We start from the raw sequence: 20,399 nt of genomic DNA, 5'->3' as shown, positions 1-20,399 counted from the left end.
AAGTCAGCTATCAAGACATTGCTTTTGTTCAATTACTTTATTTATGACTGAACGTTTCTAAAACTAAAGACACTCGTCCATGCTCTGCACTGCAGTCGAGCTCTGGCAACGTTGTTCTCTCTGTTGGCTGACTGTGTTTTGATGGACAGAACAAACCTAAACTCGGCCGCCATCATAAATGATGCGCGCTTTAGTCAAGAATGCCTTTAAGGTGTCAAAGATGCCACCATCAACACCTCACTGTGTCTGAACAAGGCCATTTAATAGGGCTATGGGAAGCTAGATGGTAGTTCTACATTGCTGCAGAAAGACGTGACAGGAATGTAGCCACTGTACATTATTGCTGGCAGCAGTGGCCACGAGAACGTACAGTCGCAAGAAGACGGGCTCCTGATGGCCACACAGCACTACCGAGAGGGAAGACCGTCACGTTTGGCGTACGGCTCTAGAGCATTGTATGGCATTTGCAATAGCAACATGAGCAGCAGTTGGCACCACAGTGACACAGTGGACTGTTACAAATCAGTTACTTTGAGGACAGCTCCGAGCCAGACGTCCTGTAGCACGGATTCCACTGATCCCAAACCGACACCATTTGCAACTGCAGTGATGTCAAGTGAGAGCTCATTGGAGGGCAGGGTTGAGGTATGTTGTGTCTTCTGATGAAAGCTGCCTCTGCCTCGGTGCCGTGACGGCTTTGTGTCGGTTAGGAGGAGGGCAGTCGAGGGCCTGCAACCAGCCTGTCTGTGTGTTAGACACACTGGACCTACACTTGGAGTTACGGTCTGGGGTGTGATTTTCTATGACAGCAGGAGCACTCTTCTGGTTATCCCATGCACCCTAACTGCAAATCTGTATGTCAGTTTGGTGATTCGACCTGTAATGCTGCCATTTGTGAACAGAAATCCAGGTTTTTTTCCCAACAGCATAATGCTTACCCACATATCGCTGTTGTAACCGAACGTGCTCTACACAGTGTCAATGTGTTACCTGAGTCAGCCTGATAACCAGATCTGCCTCCAATTGAACACAAGTGGGACATCACTGGATGACAACTCGAGCCTCATCCACAAACAGTATTAACCATCCCTGTATCGACCAGGTGTGTCAGGCATAGAACTCCATCCCACAACCTGACATCCACCACCAGTAAAACATGGTGCATACACGTTTGCACGCTTGCATTCAAAGTTCTGGTGGTTACACCGCTTATTAATTCACCAGCATTTCATATCTGCAATGGTATCTTGCACTTACGTAACCCGTAACCTTGCAATGTTACATACTTATAAATATTATCTAGCCAAATCTATTCCTACAATTTTTAATTACTCTACATCAATTAGTTTTGGTGTTGTGATTTTTTTTTTCTTTCCAGTGCATATGTAAATAAATTTTGTACTCACCTATTTCATGCATTGAGATGCTGGAAGTACATGCCATTTTTTTTCCACACATTCCTCACATCTACTGAAGAAATTATTTGTCACACAATGTACTTCTCTTTGAGAAAGTGAATGAACTGACTCATGGATATTATCCTTGAATTCCTGTAACATGTGTGGGTTTGTTGTGCTACTTTGGCCTTTAGTGCTCCCTACAAATAAATATTTGATAGGGTTAAATTGGGACTTCAACTGTGCCAGATATTGTTGTTAAAATACTTTGTGAATTGTATGCAAAGAAAAATTTGCCATATGAGCCTCTACTGCACCTTGTTGAAAAAATACTATGCTTCATTCTTTTAACTCTACTCATTAAAATTGGTTACAAAAGTCTTGCACATTCCTTTCACAGTTAACTGTGTCATTAAAATTATTGGGCCCATTATTCTGTCACCTCTAACTATGCACCACACTATTTTCTGGCCATTAATGGGTTCCTCGTGAAGCAGAATAGCTGTGACAGTGTTCCAACATAGACAGTTTTGAGGGCTAACATGCTCGCATAAATTGAGTCGTGCCTCATCTGAAAACAGAAAGAGGTATCAACCAACTTCACTGTCAGGTACATGTTTCAAAACCCACTTGCAAATATTAACACGGACAGCCCGATCACCATGTTTAGGTAAATTCTTCCACTACTGTTTCTTTATATGACTTTAGCCCATATAGCTTAGTAGTTCTTTGTACAGAGGTACATGAAATTTGTGTTCAATGTGAAAGATGTCCAAAAGACTTTTTAAGGATATTGTCCAAGTGATATGCAATGCCATCAAGATGGGCTTCTGCACTTCTTGTCATGAGCACTTCCCATTTCCGAAATTTTTTCACTAACTTGTGAGTTGCATCATAACTTGGAATTCGAGCATTTAAAAACTTCTGGACAACATTAGTGGGTTCTGGATGCACATACAAATTATAAATGATCACTCATTGTGCACTGGAGTATTTCGGCATTGCCATTGCTGCATTTTCAGAGTCACTGTTAGACTCGTGATGTTTGTTTTGCTGTTCCAATGGCACCGGCTGGAAAGGCGCTTACTGTGGCACTAACAGGGAGGCACAGGATACACTCGACAGGCCTGCATGGCTCCAGTGGCTGGCAAAGTCAGCCATGTGTGTGCGGTCATTAGATAAATGGAACTCCTTGTAGTTTTAAAAATGCTTTACCTGATAGTGTATGGAGTGGTAATTTTATTATGTATTTGAACATTTAAGGTAGGTCTGAAGTAATGGCTAGCAAGCTTTATGATATGCAAATTCATTTAGAAACTATGAAACTATCAGTAAAGGTAATATTTCTAAATGAACAGTAGCTTAAAATTAAAAATATCCACTTCCTCAATAAACTTACAGGCTATGAACTGGCTACCAGTTTATATAGAGCTGCTGGGTATGGAAGCTCTTGCGTACTAGTTCAGTCCTCGGTAGACTATGAAATCAGAGAGAGTTTTAGCCATCTAAGTGGAGGAATTACAATGAAAGTGGTTGCACGGAAGTTACAAACATATAATATATTAATTGTCAGAATGCATCACATCCCTGGGTACCACACAAGCTTGGTATTCTAAGAGAAATTTGAAACATTGTTATATAAAATAAAAACTGGAAAAATGTGTGACAAATAGTTACATTTGCTGACTTCAACACAGATGCAAGTACTGATGGCAAATTTATTTCACATTAATTTATTTCACATTGAAAAGCAGAGAGAGACACTAATGGGCTAAATCTGAATTTTCACCAGTACGCAAGTGGGAAATCAGAAAGGTGGAAGGAGTACATAGAGGGTCTATACAAGGGCGATGTACTTGAGGGCAATATTATGGAAATGGAAGCGAGTGTAGATGAAGATGAAATGGAAGATATGATACTGCGTGAAGAGTTAGACAGAGCACTGAAAGACCTGAGTCGAAACAAGGCCCCGGAGTAGACAACGTTCCATTAGAACTACTGACAGCCTTGGGAGAGCCTGTCCTGACAAAACTCTACCATCTGGTGAGCAAGATGTATGAGACAGGCGAAATACACTCAGACTTCAAGAAGAATATAATAATTCCAATCCCAAAGAAAGCAGGTGTTGACAGATGTGAAAATTACCGAACTATCAGTTTTAATAAGTCACGGCTGCAAAATACTAATGCGAATTCTTTACAGACAAATGGAAAAACTGGTAGAAACTGACCTCAAGGAAGATCAGTTTGGATTCCGTAGAAATATTGGAACACATGAGGCAATACTAACCTTACGATTTATCTTAGAAGAAAGATTAAGAAAAGGCAAACCTACGTTTCTAGCATTTGTAGGCGTGGAGAATGCTTTTGACAATGTTGACAGGAATACTCTCTTTCAAATTCTGAAGGTGGCAGGGGTAGAATATAGGGAGTGAAAGGCTATTTACAATTTGTACAGAAACCAAATGGCAGTTATAAGAGTCGAGGGGCATGAAAGGGAAGCAGTGGTTGAGAAGGGAGTGAGACAGGGTTGTAGCCTATCCCCGATGTTATTCAATCTGTATATTGAGCAAGCAATAAAGGAAACAAACAAAAAGTTCAGAGTAGGTATTAAAATCCATAGAGAAGAAATAAAAACTTTGAGGTTCGCCGATGACATTGTAATTCTGTTAAGAGACAGCAAAGGACTTGGAAGAGCAGTTGAATGGAATTGACAGTGTCTTGAAAGGAGGATACAAGGTGAACATCAACAAAAGCAAAATGAGGATAGTGGAATGTAGTCAAATTAAGTCGGTGATGCTGAGGGAATTAGATTAAGAAATGAGACACTTAAAGTAGTAAAGGAGTTTTGCTATTTGGGGAGCAAAATAACTGATGATGGTCGAATTAGAGAGTATATACAATGTAGACTGGCAATGGCAAGGAAAGCATTTCTGAAGAAGAGAAATTTGTGAACATCGAGTATAGATTTAAGTGTCAGGAAGTTGTTTCTGAAAGTATTTGTATGGAGTGTAGCCATGTATGGAAGTGAAACATGGACGATAAATAGTTTAGACAAGAAGAGAATAGAAGCTTTCGAAATATGGTGCTACAGAAGAATGCTGAAGATTAGATTGGTAGATCACATAACTAATTAGGAGGTGTTGAATAGGATTGGGGAGAAGAGAAGTTTGTGGCAAAACTTGATTAGAAGAAGGGACTGGTTGGTAGGACATGTTCTGAGGCATCAGGGGATTACCAATTTAGTATTGGAGGGCAGCGTGGAGGGTAAAAATCATAGAGGGAGACCAAGAGATGAATACACCAAGCAGATTCAGAAGGATGTAGGTTGCAGTAGGTACTAGGAGATGAAGAAGCTTGCACAGGATAGAGTAGCAAGGAGAGCTGCATCAAACAAATCTCAGGACTGAAGACGACGACAACAACAACAACAACAACAACAACGCTAGTGTTACAGTAAATGCTTCAACATTTACTGATAATGTTGTAAGCAGTTATAATTGCAATGTGAAAGGAATGAAGTTCTACATGTAGGAGTATCAGACCATGCAGAGCAATTTGTATCACTATCAAAACTAAATTCAGACTGCACAAAAAAAAATATGTAGGAACTTCAGCCAAGAAAATGTTGAGGCAATTACAAAACTAAGATCCCCATGTGGTTGATCAGGAAACATATTTCTACAGGTAACAATTACAATAACTTCTTAACCGAATAAATGAGAATATTCAATCATAAAAGTATATTTGACCAAGTACTGGATAAATATGTACCCAGTAGAACTATTCCTAATGGGAGGGACCCATGGTATACAGGTACAGTAGAGAAACTTCTAAAGAAACAGAGATTGCTGCATAATAGGTGTACAACAAAGCAAATGATCATAAATAAACAGGTGCCAAATTAAACACATTTGGCCTCCAAGAGAGCAACGTGTGAAGCCTTAAGTAAGTGCTACAGCAGAACATTGTCAAACAATATTTATTCTGGTTATACGCAAAGAATGTTAGTGTCACCACACTTAGGGTACAGAAACTAGCAAAAGAGACAGAAAGCAAAACTGAGGGTAACAAAGCAAAAACTAAAATGCTTAACTCTGTTTTCAAATGTTCCTTTACAAAGGAAAACCCAGGAGACTTGCACCAGTTTAATACTCATACTGTTGAAATGAGGTATGTATTAGCATCCTCTCTGGGGGGCACCGCCATGACGAAGCATTGTCCGTGTGGATGGAGAGGCTTGCGTATCTGCGTGAAGCTGAGGGCTATGCCGAAGGTTGAGGACCTACTGCTGCTGGAAAGCCCTCAGCCGATGGATCAGACTAAGAGTAGCCCACAACATCCCATCTGCCCCATCCACTCCTAGTCCTACCCAACTCCCTGACCCAACCCAAGGTGTGATGCGATCCGTGCCGAGGGGTGCATGGCACATGGGAAGATGTGTCGCAAAAGTAGCCTCAGGGATACCGGGCAACCTCCCTGAGTAAGTAGCCTTACACCGCGTATATATGTGTTGTGGACCTTGTAGATTCCCAAATCTCGGGGAACCAATACGGACACGATTAAAGAAAATATAGAAAAACAAATTGAGGGGCAAAATGAGACCTCAGATATCCAGACATCGGGGTCAGTACTGATGGGAGGCATTCCCATTACTGAATCACCGTCTAGACCTGAGCCAGAAGTGGGAACTGTAACCGAGGAGCTAGATCAGCTCAAAGGCTTGTCTGGGGCTCAGAGGAGGAAACTACTCAGGGAACAGTGGAAAAAGGAAGGGAAAGAATGGCTTCCTAAAGACAAGTGGAGGGAATTAAAGGGACTTGTACCTAAGACCTACAGGAAAAAAATTGTCTCAGGTTGAAGGTGATAAGCAGACCCCCACTAGGTCAAAGACAGGGAGCCAGCAGATAAGGAGGAATCAGAGACTCCCTCCTCCCTGGATAAGAGAGTTCAGAAAAAACTGAGGCAAGAAATAGGGAAACAGACCTATAGCACTGCACTATCGCTTATTAGGGTAGCAGTTATCCAGGAAGGCCATCACCTCATAGCAGGAAGAACTTGTACAGATGGCCCTCTTTGAAAAGATTGGGGAGGGGCAGGAGGGGGGGGGGGGGGGGGGGGCGCTGGCCCAAGACCCAACTTCCGGAGGGTCTATCTAGATCGTGGTGCCCTCATCTTTGTCTGTGAGGGGGTACATACGGTGGAATGGCTTAAGGAAAAGGTGCTCATGATATCCCAATGGAAAGATGCAAAGTTGCTGGTTAAGATGCAGTGGAGCTTCTTAAGACTGCAAAGATACCAATATGGGAACCAAAGATCCTTAAGGAAGTCTCTCCTAAGACATAGTTTGGGAAAATAGGGGCCCAGAACCCAAAAGTACTGACTGAAGATTGGTCAACCAGAAGGCTGCACTGGAAGGATGAACCCTGGTAGAGGAGGTCGGAGAGAAGTCCCTGAAGGAGATGCGAGAGCAGGACCTGAAATTGTTTTTAGTGTTCTCGCAGGTCACTGTCAGTTTAATCTGCAGCACAGTAAAAGGGGCCTCTGCAGCCCTGAGTCGCTGCCTGAGAAGGCAGGAAGTGGACGTGGCCCCGATACAAGAACCGTATTTATATAAAGGTGGTGTATCGGGCCTCAGTGGCACTGGAGGTAAGCTGATCTATGCTAGAAATCTAAGAAACTCCAGAACAAGCATCTATGTAAGAAATGGAATTTCTTTCATGCCAGTGGTGGATTTGTGCTCTAGGGATTTAGTGACCATTAAAATGCTTCAGTATGTGGAAGGCATCACAAGGGAAACTGTTTTGGTATCAGCATACCTCCCTTATGAAGACAGCTCTCCTCCTCTCTTGGAGGTGAGGAGACTGGTAGAGACTTTTCCATCAGCAAGGTGACCAACTGCTGGTGGGATGTGACACCAGTGCCCACAACCTAGTGTGGGGCAGCAAGGACACCAGATGTAGAGGTGAGTACCTTCTTGAACTCCTTTCAGCTAACAACTTAGAGGTCCTGAATAGCGGCAATGAACCCACATTCAGGAATAGCAGAAGGGAAGAAGTAATTGACAAAACCTTTACTTCCATGATGATGGACAGCCATGTCAAACAATGGCATGTAGTGCTGGAGTCATCCACATCAGACCACATATACATTAAACTCAAGGATGAAATGGGAATCAGACAGACCATGACCTAAAGGAATCCCAGGAAAGCAGACTGGGATACATATAGGAGGGACCTTGATTTAGAATTATTTGAAATTAAAACCTCGATAAGGAATCCAGTAGAAATGGAGGAAGTAGCAGATGCTGTTACCTCTGCCGTAGTGACCTCATATCGGGACAACTTCACAATCACCAAGAAGTGCACAGATAGGAGTGTGCCTTGGTGGAATAACAACTTAGAAATGCAAAGAAAACAGGGACTTAGACTGTTTAATATTGTGAGAAGTAAAGGACAATGGGCTAAATATCATGATGCCCTTGTCAAATACAATCTTGCAATCAGACAAGCAAAGGAGGCATCTTGGAAGGCATTCTGTGAGGAAGTGTAGAGCATGGCTGCACAAGCAAGACTGCACAAGATTGTCACTAGGGTACCAACCAATCCAGGATTTACATTGAGGAAGGAGGATGGGGAATATACAAAGACAACACATGAGACGCTGGAACTGCTCCTCAAAACTCACTTTCCTTAATATGCTCTGCCAGACAACACAGTCCACAATGTGATCCTGGAGAGACAATGGTTCTCAGGCACTCGAAGAGAGGACTGCGAATTTGCCAAGGAGTGTGTGTGAACTTTAATAAAATCAATTGGGTGGTGGGAACATTCCAACCATCCAAGTCACGTGACCCAGATGGAATTTTTCAAGCTCATATGAGTCCTATGCAGGCTATTCAGGGTTAGCCTGGCAGTAGGAATCATTCCCAGTGCTTGGAGGGCAGTGAAGGTGGTCTTCATTCCAAAGCCAGGGGGAATTGATCATACCAAGGCTAAGGATACGAGACCAATCAGTCTGTCCTCCTTCATTCTCAAAACTGTGGAAAAACTGGTTAATGTATGTGTTGGGGAGAGGAGGCTAAGTAGGGCCCCACTCCATTCAAACCAGTGCACATATCAACCAGGTAAATAATGTGAGACAGCTCTCCACCAACTCATTGGAAGGCGGAGAAAGCACTTCAGTTCCAAGAACTAGCCCTCTGCATCTTCCTGGATATCGAGGGGCCTTCAGTAACACGACCTTCAATTCCATGGTAAGGGCAGCAGAGGTGCCTGACCTGGGGACCACTATATGCGGGTGGACCAGGGCCATGCTTCGTGGAAGGAAGGTAGAGGCTATCATGATGAACGAAAAGATGGTAATTAACAACACTATAGCCTGCCCACGAGGAGGAGTTTTGTCCCCTCTATTGCGGAATCTAGTGGTGAACGAACTCATTATGGATTTAAATTCAAGACTGCGTCTGCCAAGGATATGCAGATAACTTTGTCGTAGTAATACTTGGCAAATTTTCTGATACAGTTAGAAATATGGCACATGAAAGTTTGAGCACTGTTAAAAATTAGTGCATTAAACAGGATCTGCAGATTAATCCTAAGACTGTTGAGGTGCCATTTACAAAGAGACATATTCAACACTCAAGTTGGAATCTAAAGCTCTTCAATGAAACTCTACCTGTGAAGGGGATAGTGAAATATCCAGGAGTAACCTTAGATGAGAAGTTAACATGGACCCCTCACATTAACAGTATCTGCTCCAAGGCAAAAAGTACTCTAGTGTGTACTGCAAGGGCTTTGTGGCAAAAACTGGGGCCTAAGCCCCAGGGGTATGCACTGGATATACACCACAGCGATCAGACCTAGGATTTCCTACAGGGCTGTAGTGTGGTGGAAGAAGGTACAACAGGGGGTTGCAGCTAAGGGGCTTGCTAAGGTGCAGACAACTATACAATAACTCCCATCTGCTTTGACAAGCCTTAATATATAATAATTGCAAGCAGGGAGCAGTGGGAAAAAACAGTTAGACATCGTACGGGTGACATCACTTGGTTCACTGATGGGTCAAAAACAGACCAAGGCATTGGGGCAGGCGTGTACGGGGTTCAACCAAGACTGGAGGGCATCATCTCTCTAGGAAAACTGGCCTCTGTATTCCATACTGAAATTACTGCAATATGGGCATGTGCGGAGGAGAATATGTGTAGGTGCTACAAGGACCATAGCGTCCACATCTCTTCAGACAGCTAGGAAGCTCTGAAATCATTAGCAGTGCCTGCAATAAGATCTAAGATTGTTGCAGATTGCCTCAGGGCTCTGGTGGAGCTAGGGGGAAGCAAAAGGGTAAACCTAGTGAGGGTTCCTGGCCACTCAGGGATCTGTGTCAACGAACAAGCCGACAGACTGGATAGGATGGGGGCAACATAACCATTTACTGGACTGGAACCTGCCCTGACAATCACCAAGGCTATGATTAAATTAGAACTATGGAACTGGCTTAGGAAACATCACATAAGATATTGCATCAAGGTCCATAAATAAAAACATGGTAATTTAATAATGCCCATGCCATGTTTTATTAGAAGCTCGGTAATCCTGGGATTGAACAGGAAAGAGATAAAACTCATGACTGGACTGATGACTGGCCATGGGACTAAAAAAACACCTACACACACAATGAGTATAATGGAAGAGGACAATAAAAGTAGGATCTGTGATGAGGGTGATGAAACTGCATCACACCTAACCTATGGATGCATGGCACTGGAGAGTAATAGATACAGAATCTTCATCACAACTACACCTCAAGAAATTGTGTCTTACAAAAAACTGATATAGGGACTCCTTGCACTATTTAAGGGCACTAGTTGGCTTTACTAGATAGATAGATAGATAGGGTGCGATACCACACAATAAACTTTTTTTTGATGCAGGCAGTGGTGAGTTAGACCTAAATTATTTTAGCTTACCTGTTAAAATGAAAACAAATCAAATTAATGTATTAGCATCAGTTGTCTTGATAAACAGCTGAAATCATTAAAATTGAAAAAAGCTCCAGGGTTTGATGGACACTCTGTCAGATTCAATTCTAAATTTGCAGCTAACTTAGCTCTGCTTCTAACTATAATCTATCATAGATCCCGCAAACAATAAAAGTGTGCCCAGTTCTTGGAAAAAGGCACATGTCACAGCTGTCTACAACAAGGATAGTAGAAACGATCCACAAAACTACCATAAAATATCCTTGACATTGATTTGTTGTAGAATCTTGGAACATTTCTCAGCTCACAGATATTAGGTATCTCAAACATAATAACTTTCTCGATGCAAACCAGCATCGCTCCAAAAACATCAATCGAGTGGCACAAAAAAACCTGTGTGAAACAGGCTGCATAAATATTCAGTCAGATCTCGATAAGATTTTGAAGTCGTACAAACATTGGCATCTTGTTTCAAATGTTCAGAAATGGAAAACTCTTCAATTCACCTGATGAAAAAATGTAGTATCCTGTGATTAGAGTATCGATGAGTCACAGTTGGAATCAGTCAACTCATACAAATACCTGGGTGGTACTCTTTGTAAAGGTATGATCAACGAAATGGTCAGACAGGCTCAATTATGGGAAAAGCAGGTGGCAGCTTTCAGTTTAGTGGTAGAATACTGGGAAAGTGCAATCAGTCTACACACGAGATAGGGTAAAAACCACTTGTGCAACCCAATCTATGTAGAATATTGCCCAACTGTGTGGGACCCATACCAGACGGGACTGACAGGGGATATTGGACATATACAGAGAAGGGCAGCATGAATGGTCACAAGTTTGTTTGACCTGTGAGAGCAACACGGATATGCTGAAGAAACTGAACTGCCAGACTCTTGAACATGTAAGTATTTTAACTATCCTGAGAAAGCCTACTAACAAAGATTCAAGAACGGGCTTTAAATGATGATCTAGGAATATACTACAATGTCACTCACGTGGGATCATGAGGACAAGATTACAGTACTTACTGCACGCACAGAGGCATTCAAACAATAATTCTCCCCGCACTCCTTATATGGAACGAACAGGAAGAAATCCTAATAACTGGTACAATGGGAAGCACCCTCTGCCATGTACTTGACTGTGGTTTACAGAGTATGGGTCTATATGCAGTAAAATGCTTCCATTTTGTGCCAGTATTGACTGATTTTCATAAAAGTAGATCATGGGTTGCAAAAGGAATTAAGATGAAGAAACTGCATATGGAGGCAGAAGGTTATCCAATATTGGTTAAATTGAAAAATTGTGCTGCAAGTGAAACTAATGATAAGTAAGAATCCAGTGCCGTATTCGAATCCCTCACTGACCTGTTGATAAATCTCAATAAAACCAGTGACTATTCACCAGCCAGTAAATATCCTATAATGGCAGAGAAATAACTCAGGCTTTAAATTTTCCCACATTTCCATCTCTGATGTTACGAAAAATCATAATGTCACTAAACTTTTTAACTTAGTGGGTTGGGATGAGGTACCCCACAATTAAAATTGTCAATCATGGTACTCCACATCCAATGTTCTTCATAATCAACAGTCTTTTGATGAACATTTTCCAGACAGATTAAAACATACTGTTCGTAAAATAGGAAGGAGAGATGGAATGCGAAACTATAGACCTATCTCATTGTAAACAACTTTTTTCCCCAAAAGGACCTACATGTGATCAGATAGAAAATTATAATTCATCCCACAGTATTATTTTACACTACCAGTACTGTGTATCAGCCATCTTGTGTGACCTTACCAAAGCTTTCAATCCTGCAAACTGTGAGTCCCTTCTCCAAAAACTGACAAGCTATGAAACTTCCGGGCAGATTAAAACTGTGTGCCAGACCGAGAGGAGTGTTAGTTCTGCAAGGTTCGCAGGAGAGCTTCTGTAAAGTTTGGAAGGTAGGAGACGAGGTACTGGCAGAAGTAAAGCTGTGAGGATGGGGCGTGAGTCGTGCTTGGGTAGCTCAGATGGTAGAGCACTTGCCCGCGAAAGGCAAAGGTCCTGAGTTCGAGTCTCGGTCCGGCACACAGTTTTAATCTACCCGGAAGTTTCGTATCAGTGCACACTCTGCTGCAGAGTGAAAATCTCATTCTGGTGACAAGCTATGGTTTTCAAGGAAAATCTCTTACCTGGGTGTCATATTACATGGCAAAGAGACAGCAATGAGTACCTGTTAATAACAATGAGGAGAAATTCATCTGTGGCTGGAAACACACACAATATGGCCTTCTATAAGGATCCATATTAGGGCTACCAGTATTTTCGCATTATATTAATATGCCATGCAAGGTTCAGTTTGATGTCATCCCCTAACCAGATGACTCAACAGCAATAGTCTGCTGTCAAACAGGTAAAGGCTGTATCCTATGCACACTTTGTTTCAGTCATTAGGTACAGTATAATTTTCTTGGGGTTTGAAAAACTAGCCTACTCAAAGCTTTTAGGCTACAAAAAAGATCATCTGAGTCATAATGGAAGCTAAAAAGAAATAACAGTGCAAACTCATTTTGAAGACTAGATCTGGTATCCACTCCAAGTACATATAAACTCACAACTTTCTGAGGGAAACTGCTTCTTGCATCAGTATGAGAAAGCTACACATTACTTAACCACAGACAAACAATACGAAAAACTGTACGCTGTATGGGCATGAAATTTATAAATAAAATCTAGAAGTGCAGCACAAATCCAACACATACTGAAGAAGACCTGGAAAAATATCTGAAGAGTAAATGCTTTTATTGTGTAGAAGATTTTTCTCGTTCAGCTCTTTCAATACTTCATTTGTGAGCTTTAGTATGATTTCTGTTTTGAGGTTCCTTTACACAAGACAAACTGAAAGGTGGTTAATGAGTTCTGATTAGTGAAGAGCATCAGTGATTGCTTTCTCAAATACTTTTGAAAGAACTGGAAGGTGTGATACAGATCTGTAATTAGAGGTGGTTATCCTTATCTCGTTTTTTTAGATGGGAGTCAATAAGTACATACAAGAAAACCAGGAAACATACCCCAAGAGACTGATTCATTGCAAAGATAACTTGAGGGTAGTTATGTCATGTCAGCACAAGATTTTAATATCCTGCTGGAACATAGTCAGCAGAACTGCTGCTTTTTAATGAGCTAACGACTTATGTAATAACCTTTGGTATTGTATTTTTGAAACTAATGTCTGCTGGTGTAGCATGAAGCTTCGGCACAAGTGAATCTAACACGTCTGTATTGCATTATTATTTGTTACTTGGTGCAGCCACTGTGAGGAAATGGGCCCTAATGATTGAAATTGGTGGCCAATGATTTGAGTGTCCCCATTTCTGTGAGAACTATTACCTGGGGCTCAGTTTCACTGGATTACTAGTTTTCTTTGTTAAATAATGTTCTGAATAGTTTTTGCCTTATTCTTGGACTGTCTTATTTTTTAATTTATCATGGCGTGTGAGTCTTGCTTTTCTAGTAATGGAGTAGCGGACTAGGCAATAATGACGGCACTGTAGTTTCAAATTTTGACTACTGCTTATTCTCTGAATTACAGTATTCTATGATTATAATACTGATGAGTCACTGCTGGAATCGGCCACTTCATACAAAAACCTGAGTGAAACACTTTGTAGGGATGTGAAATTGAATGATCACATAGACTCAGTCATGGATAAAGCAGGTGGTAGAATGCTGGGGAAGTGCAATCAGTCAACAAAGTAGAATGCTTACAAATCACTCATGTGACCGGTTGTAGAATATTGGTCAAGTCTCTGTGGCTTGTACCAAATAGACTAACAGCACATAATGAATGTGCAGAGAAGGGCAACACTAAAGGTTACAGGTTTGTTTAATCCATGGGAGAGTGTCACAGAGATAATGAAGGAAGTGAACTGAAAGACTCATGAAGATAGACATAAACTATCTCAAGAAAGTCTATTAACAAAATGGTGATTCTAGAAATATACTACAGCCCCCTACATAGTGTTCACATAGGGATTGTGAGGATAAGATTAGAATAATTGCAGCACAAACAGAGGCATTCAAACAGTCATTCCTCCCATGCTCGATATGTAAATAGAATGGGAAGAAAACCTAAGACCTGGCAGAATTAGGCATAAACTCTGCCGTGCATCTCACTGTGGTTTGCAGAGTATAGATGTAGATATAGGAATGGACCAAGAGCTACACATAAAATGGCATTTTAAAAAATATGAATAGCACAGTATAGACTTAGGTCGAGAACTGCTCGATGAGACAAATGCAGCACGGCGATGACCGACCCAGATATCTGATCTCTGCGAGCGATACCCACCTACTGACACGACAATAGGTGTTCGCACAGGTCTGGGTGCATTTCCTTTCCCTCTCAAAACTCTTGCTCATTTAAAGGGTTGTTGGGTTGTTTTAGGGGGAACAGACCAAACAGCGAGGGCTTCAGTCTCATAGGATTAGGGAACAAGTCAGTCGGGCACTTTCACTTTTAAAGGAACCATCCCGACATTTGCCTGAAGCAATTTAGGGAATTACAGAAAACCTAAATCAGGATGGCCGGACGCGGGATTGAACCGTCGTCCTCTCGAATGTGAGTCAAGTGTGCTCACCACTGTGCCACCTTACTCTGTTCTCATTTCAAGGCATGCGTCCTCCGATTATGCACAGGTTTGAAACGCAAACTGTTCTTCCAAATGGTTCAAATGACTCTGAGCATTATGGGACTTCACATCTATGGTCATCAGTCCCCTAGAACTTAGAACTACTTAAACCTAACTAACCTAAGGACATCACACAACACCCAGTCATCACGAGGCAGAGAAAATCCCTGACCCCGCCAGGAATCGAACCCGGGCGTGGGAAGCGAGAGCGCTACTGCACGACCACGAGCTGCGGACAAACTGTTCTTCCAAACTCAAATGCCTGGAACATAGTGATGAAGTTTGTGTGATTATTTCACATTTCGTCTGTCAGTCATGTTTCTTTTGTCATAGTGCCGCATCTGAGGTTACGTTTTTTTTTAGCGTGTATCGTCGGTGAATCATTCTGCAAAACATTAGGCCATTACATATATGTTGCATGCCCATTAGTACATAGAGAAATAAATAAGATGAAGAATAAAAATTAGGTCACAGTAGAGGTAAAAAGAGAGATGGAAGAGGTGAAAATCGTTAAGGCCACCCAAGAAAATAGGGTTACATATAGGGAAAAGAAGAAAACTAAGAGAAAAGAGACTAAATCAACATATTATGAAAAGAAGATAGCAACGTCAACAGATATCACTAAGAACATGTGGTCTCTCATAAAAGAAAAGAGGAAAGGTGTAGGTGTGGAAAACACTGATAACATAACACTTGAGGTAAAAGGGAGGGAACTGAGGGATGCACAAAACATCAGCAATATTTTAAAGAAACACTATATTGAAGTTGTGGATAAATTAATAACTCAAATTAATATTTCCAAAATAAACACAATAAAAATTCCATTTGAAACAAAATGCTTATTTCTGACCCCAACTAATGAATCAGAAATTGTAAAACTAATACATAGTCCAAAAACAAAACAAAAAAACCACAGAGACTTGATGGTATATCCACTAAACTAATTAAATGCTATTTACAATGGGTAGTAAACCCATTGGCCAGTCTGATAAACTTATGTATATAAAAAGGAATATTTACAATGTGCCTGAAAAAGAGTAAAATAATCCCTATACATCAACGAAGCTGCAAAAAAGACCCAGGAAACTACAGACCAATAACTATTACATCTGTACTCTATAAAATAATGGAAACCACAATGAAAAATTATTAAATTTTACACAAACTTGCAATATTCTGAATGATGAACATGATTTAGAAAGGGCAAATCTACCAAAACAGCAATAGCTGAATTCGTAGCACTGGTAACTAAGGCACTTGATGAACAGAAGAAAGTCTATGGTATGTTCCTGGACCTATCTAAAGCATTTGATTGTGTATGCCATGACATCCTATTAGAAAAGCTTCATCATTATGGCATAAGGGAGAAAGCAGTAGACATCATTAAATTGTTTTTGGAAAATAGAATGCAGTGTGTAGAAATAAAGCAAAAAGTAAAAATAATATTACAAGTGTCTTTTGAAATTATGAAATTGTTAAATACTTAGTTCCCCAAGGATCTGTTCTTGGTCCACTACTTTTCATTTTGTATGTCAATGATATGACCAAATCAGTATCTGATAGTGTCGACATGTATGCAGATGACACTTCATTTGTTGTTACCAGTTTTACAGCAATCTCATTATAAATGGAACCAAAACAACATACATAAAGAAACATGCAAAACTCTTTGCCTCTGAATATGTCTGCTTGTGTCTGTATATGTGTGGATGGATGTGTGTGTGTGTGTGTGTGTGCGCGCGAGTGTATACCCGTCCTTTTTTCCCCCTAAGATAAGTCTTTCCGCTCCCGGGATTGGAATGACTCCTTACCCTCTCCCTTAAAACCCACATCCTTTCGTCTTTCCCTCTCCTTCCCTCTTTCCTCATGAAGCAACCGTTGGTTGCGAAAGCTATAATTTTGTGTGTATGTTTGTGTTTGTTTGTGTGTCTATCGACGTGCCAGCGCTTTAGTTTAAAATGCAAAGAAAAAGGTTTTGAAATTGCAGGTATGGGTTACAATGAGTCAAGAGTATGTTGTGTGTACCGATCCTCAAAAAAATGTCAACTCTATTTAAAAAAAAAAAAAAAAAAAAAAAAAAAAAAAAAAAAAAAAAAAAAAAAAAAAAAAAAAAAATGAAAGGTTGTGTAATATGGGGTGATTTTAACATTGATATGGGAAAAGTGACATAGAGAAAGCAAAACTTTGAGGAGCTGCTATTACAATACAACATGAAGGCAAGAGTTGTGGAACTAACAAGAGTGACTTTGGAAACTGAGTAAATTATTGACAATATTATCACTAATATAGATAGCAATGCATATACAACAAAGGTTCTGCAAACAGGAATTTCTGATCATTTTGGTCAGCTTTGTGAAGTATATGGAAATCTGAACTCACAAAAGGAAGATAAAAGTGTAGAAAGAGATGTTAGGCTTATCAGCCAACAAAATATCAACATCTTCAAAATGATGTTAAGAAAAGAACAGTGGATGGACACGTTTTGAGCCCAGGGAACAGATGAAAAATACAATGCTTTCAAGTTGGTTGGTTGGTTGTTTGAGGGTAAAGGGACCAAACAGCTAGGTCATCAGTCCCTTGTTTCAAATAGACTCCATTCTGCTAACGGGACATCTCAGAAAAATCAGAACAATAAAACGGAAAAAGGGAAAAACGTAAAGGGGCAGTCACGTTGTCATTAGTAAAAACAAATGAGGGAAGTCGGCAAGAGAACGAACCCAACACCATGCTGAAGCAGCATAGGCAAGACCACCTGTGACTTAAAAGGTACAACTGCTATAATGCAGAAAGTACGTATGGGATTAGAAAGACTAACCAAGACTTAAAAAGAAGGGGTAAAAACAGAGTAAAAGGGGAAAAAAGAGGATTCCAGTCAGGGAGGCGAATCGGGAATCTCTGAACACTGCCTACAGTGGGAGACACCCAAACACTCACCGCCCTGCCCCAACACCAGAGAGAGATTAAAAACTTTAAAACTGAGAATAAAAACCACTCTCCCGGAGGAAACCGAGAACCAGAGAGACCATCTGGGAATCGTCAGCCAACATCAAAGGTAAAGTGTGGGGGAGTCTGTACTTAGCACGCAGAGCCAAAAGAAGGGGGCATTCAACCAAAATGTGGGCCACTGACTGGAAGGCTCCACAACCACATAGCGGGGGTGGCTCATCACGCAAAAGAAAACCATGGGTCAGCCTGGTATGGCCAATGCGGAGACGACACAGTGTGGTCGAGTCCTTGCGGGAGAGGCGAAAGGAAGAACGCCATGGGCCTGGTGTTACCTTAATTGCACGAAGTTTATTAGACAGTGGAGTAGCCTCCCAAGAATTGGCCCATGACTGTGCGAAGTGGGATTTGATGTGAAGCCGTAAATCTGCTGCAGGAGGGGTTACAGAAAATGGGGGGTAAGAAACTGCTCCCCCAACCAAAGGATCAGCGAGCTCATTACCCGGGATACCCATATGGCCCGGGACCCATAGGTATTCAATGGAACAAGCGGCACGGTGAAGATCAGCGAGATGGTCATGGATGGCAGACCAAGGGATGGCGCGAAAAACACCGGTCAATAGCAAGAAGGCCACTCATCGAGTCCGTACATAACAAAACGCGGTTGTGTTGGGATTGTTTAATAAAGGTAAGGGCCCGGGAAATTGCCATCAATTCCGCAGTAAACACTCCACATGTAGGTGGCAGCAGATGATTTTCCGTTCCAACAGAGGACGTGAAGGCATACCCAACATGATGAGCAGATTTAGAGCCATCAGTGTAAAAAACAACAGCATCCCGAAACTCCCATAAAATTTGGTGGAAAAAGGTACGGAACACCACCGGGGGGATGGAATCTTTCGGACCGCGGCGGAGATCCATCCGAATTCGAGGCCGAGGAACTAACCAAGGAGGGGTGGAGGTGAGGGAGCGAGGAAGACAGGACAAAGAAGGAAGCCGAAAATCACGGTAAAGAGACGCAGGGCGGGAGTCGGGTGGGCGACGTCCATGGTCTGGGAACAGGATAGAATAGGAAGGATGAGTGGGAGAAGAACGGATAGTGAGGGCATAAGACACCAGAAGCTGGGACTGCCAAACAGAAAGGGGGGGGGGATCCCAGCTTCAACCAGGAGACTATCAACAGGGCTAGTAGGGAAGGCACCGGTGGCCAAACGGATACCACGATGGTGGACTGGATCCAGCACGTGCAGTGTACAAGGAGCAGCTGAACCATAAACTTGACAACCATAGTCCAAACGAGACAGAACTAGAGCACGATAAAGACGGAGGAGGAGGGAATGGTCTGCACCCCAAGAGGAGTGGGCAAGGAAGCGAAGGACATTGAGTTTACGGAAACATCCGACCTTGAGAAGTCTGATATGGGGCAGCCAAGTGAGTTTGTTGTCGAAAAGAAGACCCAGGAAACGAAACTGTGGAACCACAGGCAATCGTTGTGCAGTGAGATAGAGCTCTGGATCAGGGTGGACCGTAGTACGGCAACAGAAGTGGACCACCCGCGATTTTAAAGGAGAGAATTGAAACCCGTGTGAGAGGGTCCATGCAGAGGCACGCCGTATAGCCACCTGGAGCTGCCGTTCTGCAGATAGCATCGAGGAGGAACTAACCCAAATGCAGAAATCATCCACATACAGGGCAGGGGCGACCAAGGGACCGACAGAGGCCACAAGTCCATCGATAGCAATGAGGAAAAGAAGGACACTCAAGACAGAACCCTGTGGGATGCCCGTGTCCTGGGTCCGTGGAGAACTAAAAGCAGTACCAACTCGAACTCTGAATGACCGATGGATCAGGAACTGGCGGATAAAAATTGGGAGTGGGCCCCAAAGACCCACTGATGAAGGGTTAGTAAGATGTGATGGCGCCAGGCCGTGTCATAGGCCTTGCGAAGGTCAAAAAACACTGCAACCAAATGGCAGCACTGGGAAAAAGCCTGCCAAACTGCGGATTCCAAGCGAAGTAAATGATCGATTGGAGATCGTCCCTCTCGAAAGCCACACTGGTAAGGGGACAATAGATCCCGAGATTCGAGGACCCAAGTGAGCCGACGGGCTACCAGCCGTTCAAGTAACTTACAAACAACATTGGTCAAACTAATTGGCCGATAGCTGTCAACAGATAGGGGGTTCTTACCAGGCTTAAGGACAGGAACCACAATGCTATCCCTCCACTGAGAAAGGAAGTCACCCTGGAGCCAGATACGGTTAAACACCCGAAGAAGATGTTGCCGTTGTGGAGCACTGAGATGTTGAAGCAGTTGGTTATGAATGGAATCTGGGCCAGGGGCCGTATCATGAGAAGAAGATAGAGCAGAAATAAATTCCCATTCAGTAAAAGGTTC

The 20,399-nt window shown here is 42.1% G+C and overlaps 1 protein-coding gene and 1 long non-coding RNA gene across 3 annotated transcripts in view; one reads left to right on the top strand and one right to left on the bottom strand.

Annotated features, from left to right (window-relative positions):
* LOC126426830 (F-box/LRR-repeat protein 14-like) overlaps positions 1-20,399 on the top strand; it is a 624,998-nt gene that overhangs the window by 428,825 nt on the left and 175,774 nt on the right. The gene's annotated exons all lie outside the window — the stretch shown is intronic.
* Positions 1-20,399, bottom strand: part of LOC126426839 (uncharacterized) — a 32,005-nt gene that overhangs the window by 6,672 nt on the left and 4,934 nt on the right. Inside the window, exons 2-3 of one of the 2 annotated variants that reach the window (XR_007576441.1) lie at positions 15,179-15,320; positions 1,407-1,597 (exon numbers count right to left, since the gene is read on the bottom strand). This is a non-coding gene — a long non-coding RNA (uncharacterized LOC126426839). Of the gene's footprint in view, positions 1-1,406; positions 1,598-2,796; positions 2,988-15,178; positions 15,321-20,399 lie in introns of those variants that run through there. The other variant, XR_007576442.1, reaches the window with a different exon arrangement.

Source organism: Schistocerca serialis, chromosome 11 (assembly GCF_023864345.2).
Source record: "Schistocerca serialis cubense isolate TAMUIC-IGC-003099 chromosome 11, iqSchSeri2.2, whole genome shotgun sequence".
Classification (NCBI taxonomy): Eukaryota; Metazoa; Arthropoda; class Insecta; order Orthoptera; family Acrididae; genus Schistocerca; species Schistocerca serialis.
This window is presented reverse-complemented; position numbering and strand designations above follow the sequence as displayed.